The sequence below is a fragment of the Jaculus jaculus genome, chromosome 13 (genome assembly GCF_020740685.1).
Source record: "Jaculus jaculus isolate mJacJac1 chromosome 13, mJacJac1.mat.Y.cur, whole genome shotgun sequence".
NCBI lineage: Eukaryota > Metazoa > Chordata > Mammalia > Rodentia > Dipodidae > Jaculus > Jaculus jaculus.
Window position 1 is genome coordinate 65,415,810 of NC_059114.1, and position 6,000 is coordinate 65,421,809.

The window sequence follows — 6,000 nt, forward strand, 5'->3', positions numbered from 1 at the left end:
CTGCCAAAAGGAAATATAGAATAATAGATTAAGGGCCCTCCTGAAAGTTAGGGGAATTAAGCTCTCCCAGAGGGACACCAGTTCCTTTTGGGAGGAAGTCCGCCAGGTCACCCCCTAGATGAGTTCTGGGGATACATGTGACCCAGACATGGGGACCTGCATAGCTTATCTGGGCTAGGAAATGAAAAGTTCAGAAAGTAAATCTCCCCTCACTCCCTTTTCATCTCCTTTCAAGTTTTTCCACTAGGGCAGTGGTGAAACTGCGAGCCAGCCCTGCAAGCGCCCTGAAGTGGCTGGGGTCCAGTGGGCTCATGCCTGCCCAGACAATGGCGCCTCAGCCCCTGCACGCACAGTGCCTCTGTCTCCCTCCCCAGGGGTCCCAGCAGGCCCAGGGGCCCCCTCACTTCTTTCCCCTTTGTGAAGCCAGTCTTGGGAGGCTCCTTTTCTGCTCTTGTAGACCTTGTGCCATCCAGGGCAGCAGGTAGCCTGGTGGTGTCTTGGTAGTGATCTCTGTGCCTATCAGACCCGACCTCGGGTGAGAGCCTGCCAGTGCAGCAAAAAAAAAAAAAAAAAAAAAGTCACTTTTAACTAAAATCTATGGCTAAATGAAGTTTTACATAAGCTATGCCATACTTTGTTACATGATATCATAAATGTAATTACTAAGTTTACGTTCTAGGTCAACCTCAGCTTACATAGATGATTATTGTAAACAACAAAATTATCTATGAGCTGGTGACTTATAATTTGCCAGGTATTTTTTAAAGATTGTAATGTCCTGATACTTAAAAGGAGAAGGCAACTGGCCTGACTTCTAGACCAGCCTGCCTCAAGGCAGAAACAAAATTTCCCTTAGTTACTCTGAATAAAATCATTTCCAAGTGTGTTAGAAGGTATCAATGTCATAAAATTGTCTTTAATCTAGACTACTTGCTTGTCAGTGAGTAATATTATTAATCAATTTAGTTTAGTTTCTCTTAATAGTCTTATACTAAAGATGGTTAATTATAGAGTGAGATGAGTTGATTGAAGGAACTGGGAAGGAATTTCTCAATGTTGGACATAGAATGCTTGTTAAAAGTGCTTTTTGAGTGGTACTTAGGTCAGAATGTTAAACTATGTAGATAAAGATATGTGTGTATAGGAAAGAATTTTCAGGCTAAACCTAAATACAGTGCCTAAAGTGAAAAATCTTTCAACTGTTTTCAAACTCTTAAGGATACTCTAAGTATTTAATTTCAGTCACTATACCCTTTATGTTCCTGTTAGGTAAAATATGTAGGGATAACGTTCATAAGCTTTGTCAAATTTAAGCCATGGGTAAAACATAAAATTGTTTTATGTTAATAAAAATTTCTATGGTACATAAAATCAATGGCTATCAAGATTAAGCTAAAATCATTGGTTGTCAAATGGTGTTTTTGTTTTGTTTTGTTTTGTTTTGTTTTGCCTTTTTTTTTTTTTCAAAACAGATTTGTCAAGGGTTGTATTAGAATTTAGCAGGCTGTTTTGGCTCAACAAAGATCAGATTCTGCTCTATTGCATGTAAAGTGACTGTCTCATTCCTGGCATGTCAAATTCAGTGCTTGCAATAAAATTAACTCTTAAGATATTTTCCCTACTTTAGGGTACAGCCTCATGGACAAACAATGGTCATCATCTGAGAAAAATAATTTCAAGCTCTGTGATTTCCAATATTCCCATCTCTAAGTGCCACAACTTTGTGCCCCATTAAGCAGGAAGAAGTAAATGATCTGACATCATTGTCCCTTGTCCTCTCATAGTACTTAGAGTTTCTTCTCATGAGAGGGAGAAATAGACGGGTGGAGAGTTAAGGTGACTGGACCCCTGAAGGTAAAAGGGGCAGGAAAGTTTTTCTTATCTCTTTCCCAGTTCCAAATAACTGTTTTTCCATATGTGTGCCACATCCCTGGCTCTCAAAGGACAGGTCTCACCCTCTTTGATGCCATTCAAGTTATGCAACTCTGCCTGTCCAGCTCCAAGCTGAACAAAACTGAATGCCTGCTCAATATTTCCATAACTAGGACCATTTGCGTCAAGACACCTGCTCTCTTTTGGTGCAAAAGTAACCACCCCATGCACAAATGTTCCCTCTCCCACTTTTTGTTCCCCAGTCTTGATTGTTGCACAGGTGTATCTCTACAAGAAAGAAGTGGCCTACAAACTCCAACCCCATCAGCCAAGAGAGAATTTCATCCCTCTGCTGGTGGGCCTTCGTATGACGCTGTCTCTTGGTGCCTCTAGTGACAAATAGCCTCAAATCTCTCCAGAGACAATTGAACGCTCTCACGGGTGTGATACTTCAAAACCATCTAGCCTTAGACTTCATACTCCTGAACATGCGGGGACATTTGTGGTCTTGGGAAAAGAATGTTGTTTATGTGTTAATGAACCAAATGTTTTTGAACAAAATGTTAAATCTCTTAAAAAAAAAAAATGCAGCAAGGAGGTGCTTGACCACTAAAGCCTGAGGACCTCACCACCTGGTTCTCTAACCCAGTAATTACTTGGCTTCTCCCACCCCCAACCTCCTCCTTGCTATAGGAACCCGTTTGCTTGTAGCCCCCTGTCTCATCAAATTTCTCAGATAACAAATAACTAATATTGCTAAGGTTGCTACTAATCAAGTCCTCATGCACCACCTATTTCCATGGTAAATTATAAAGAACTCACTCAGGATGACACTGCCCCATTATAAAAACAAAAAGAGAGTCAGGCACTTATAGGCACAGGCTGGAGACTTCAGTAGACAGGCCTGAGCTTCCAGGCATGGCTAAAGACCCCTGGGCTACAGGAGGCCACTCCATCTCCAAGTCTGGCACACCTGAACTTAGGCTTGTCCATAGTCCTGTGACTTGTGGCCAGTTGCCTAAGAATCTCCTTATCAGCCATCAGCCTTCACACAGCCCATCCCCCTGCGACCCTCGAGTTTCATCTCTACGTAGATCACCTGACTCTCTCCCTATGCGCTGGAATGAATGACCCTAGGCATGGGCTAGAAACCTTTGAACCAACCAAGCCCTTTGGGACACTCTTCCCACTCTCAACTGCTTATAAACCCATTTCCCTGACAAATAAACCAAGCTGTTCACTGAGTCTTCCTCCCAAAAGCGGTTCATTCACTGTGCTCACGGCCACTCAGACCCTGCTCTCCACAGCTGCCTAGACGCCTTCAGGGAACCGCAGCCCTGAGGATCCAGGGACCCACATCTGAAAATAACTTTGCAGAAATAAAAAGCATTACCAAACTTCACTGGCCATATTAGAACAAATTAGCAACTCATTTTCTTGTAATGTGAATTAGGGTTTATGAAGGTTTCCTGTTATCTCCTCATTCTAATACAGCGCAATCTTTCCTGAGCATGAAATTGCAAATGTGCAACTCCTTCTATTAATAAAGACTTGCTTTGTACAAAGATGTTCTCAAGTTCAAAATATAAACTTGAGCAGTAGATTAATTTATTAATCATAATTTATGTATAAATTCAGAAATAAATTAAGTGAATATACCTATCTAAAAGTGGAATCATTTTCGGTTTCCCCAAGAATTCCATATATTGGAAAGGACTATATGGTAAATCTTAAGCTTACTTAAATCCCCACTTATATGTATCTATGTCTGTAGTTTAAAAAAATTGAACTTCTTAGAGCTATGAGGTAGTGTTAACATAGATTCACCCAATGGGAAATTTATTTTTAAAATATACATATATATTTAATATGATTTATTTATATGTTTCCATATTTCATGTATATGTCATGTCTAGCTCCATTATGAGTAATATTTTTATTATTGTTTTAAAAATATCTCACAAAAATGGGTTTATATATGCAATTTTCACTCATATTTTGAATATTATGATTGTCTTATATGTAGGTAAATTTTGTTAAGGTATGTCCATATTTATTCCAAGTATTTTTTAGCTTGAAAATAGTATACCTCCATCATTGAAAAAAAAGTCAAGGTGAATACGGTGTGCAGGCCTGTAATCTCAGGACTTCAGACCACTGAGGTGGAAGGATTATAAGTTGGAGATAAAACCCACGTGGACTATTAAAATTATGATTCAAAATATAAAACATAAAAGCATATGGAAGAGCCATTATATACAACAGATATAACAGAAGAAAATGTAATTAGGGAACAATTTAAAAATTAAACTGATATTAATAGACATTTCAAAAATATTCAAGAATATAACATTTCTGCAAAATAATAATTATAATAGAAAATGTAATTATAAAAAACAGGATAATAACTATAATTACATTAATTCATTGTTTAAAAATGTAAACTGAGCCAGGTGTAGTGACTCATGTCTGTAATCCCAGCATGCTGAGAGGCAGAGAGAGAAGAATTGCCATGAGTTCAAGGTCAGTTTGGGATACATAGTGAATTCCAGGTCAGCCTAGACTACTATGTATGATACTGTCCTAATAAAGCATACAAAAACATAGAGAAATACAAATCAAAGTAATAAGAAATCTTCCTCTAAAATCTATCACACCATAAAAGAAAATGCATGTTAATAGTTAATGCTACCTATAGTCAAAGTGTGGAGATAAAAACACTCTTATTCAATGTCAGTACAAAATATAAGTAGATATAACTTACTTTCAGAGGAGTTTTATGTATCTATTAACTTTTGAATGCATATATCCTTTTATTCAGGCATTCTACCAATGGAGGTATTTGTAAAATCATGAACTTTTGCTCTCTGAAGGTGATATTTACCAGTTGAGTTGTTACGAAGATCACTATGACCCCCTTGAACAATACAGACCATTCCTCTTGGATGCCTGCCAGAACCAGAAGGCCACACCCTGTTGCTGAAGACACTGTTTGCTTCAGGGAAAAAATGGCAATAGTTCCCAAAATTTCCCATAAGCCCTATCTCAGACCCAACTGACTCATGAAAGTAAAAGTGCAATGTTGAATAAAGTGGATCACACTCTTCAACACCCTACTCTCCATCAATTTCTTTCTCTCTTTTTTTTTTTTTTTGTGTGTGTGTGATTCCTTTTTCATCACTGAAGACCGAACTTGGGGCCTTATGCTTGCTAGGCAGGCACTCTTCCACTGAACTAAATCCCAAGCCCAACATTTTTTTTTTTTCTTCATTTTTTGAGTGCTTATACGCCATGTGATTCTTGGAGGAATGTCAGCACAAGTGAAGGAGAAATCAAATTCATGGCGCATTTTAGGCTAGGGATGTATTATAACAGCATGATAAAATGTTTAGCTCAGGGAGACAGCCTGTCTTTTGTATGATCAATCATCCAGGCATAAATTCTATGGCGGGAAACTTACAATTGCTGCTCTCATGATGGATTTCAAGGGTGAAATTCCTCATTATCCTAAAGCTTATAACCAAATAAAAGGCTTTAGTTGGGACCTTGAGGTGACTTTTTAAAAATATAAGGTCTAGACATCTATGCCAGGCAGGAAGCTGGGTTCGTCGGAAAGTCTGGAGATGGTACAGGCGCAGTTTATGTTTTGTAATCATGAAGTGGTTCTTGTAGCACAGGGGTTCCGAAAAGAATTCTGCATTTTTGTGCAGGCTAGTTTGTTTCTTCTCAGTCATTAAACAGTTTTGTGTTTTGTTTTTTTTTTTCCCCAAAAGCTAGGGACTTAGATCTCTCCCACTGTTTCTCCATTTCCCTTTTGTGCATCATTCACAGAAGCAACTCAGAAATGGCAGGACTTTGCAAGGGTTTATTATGTAAGCCATTATTTCCTCAAAATGAGGATTGTCAAGGAAGGAAGAAGAATCATTATGTTCTGTGAAATTGTCACCGAGTTATTCGAAAAGTATGCTGACAATGTAGATTCATGAAATGAGAACTTTGTGTACTTGAGATGAAGAATCTTGGCAAAATTAATAGAATATGGCAAATTTTTGGTAGGAAATCCATTTTAGCCAATAACTACATAAACTCCCATGAAGACAATGAATAAAATCTAGGCCAGGAGCAGCT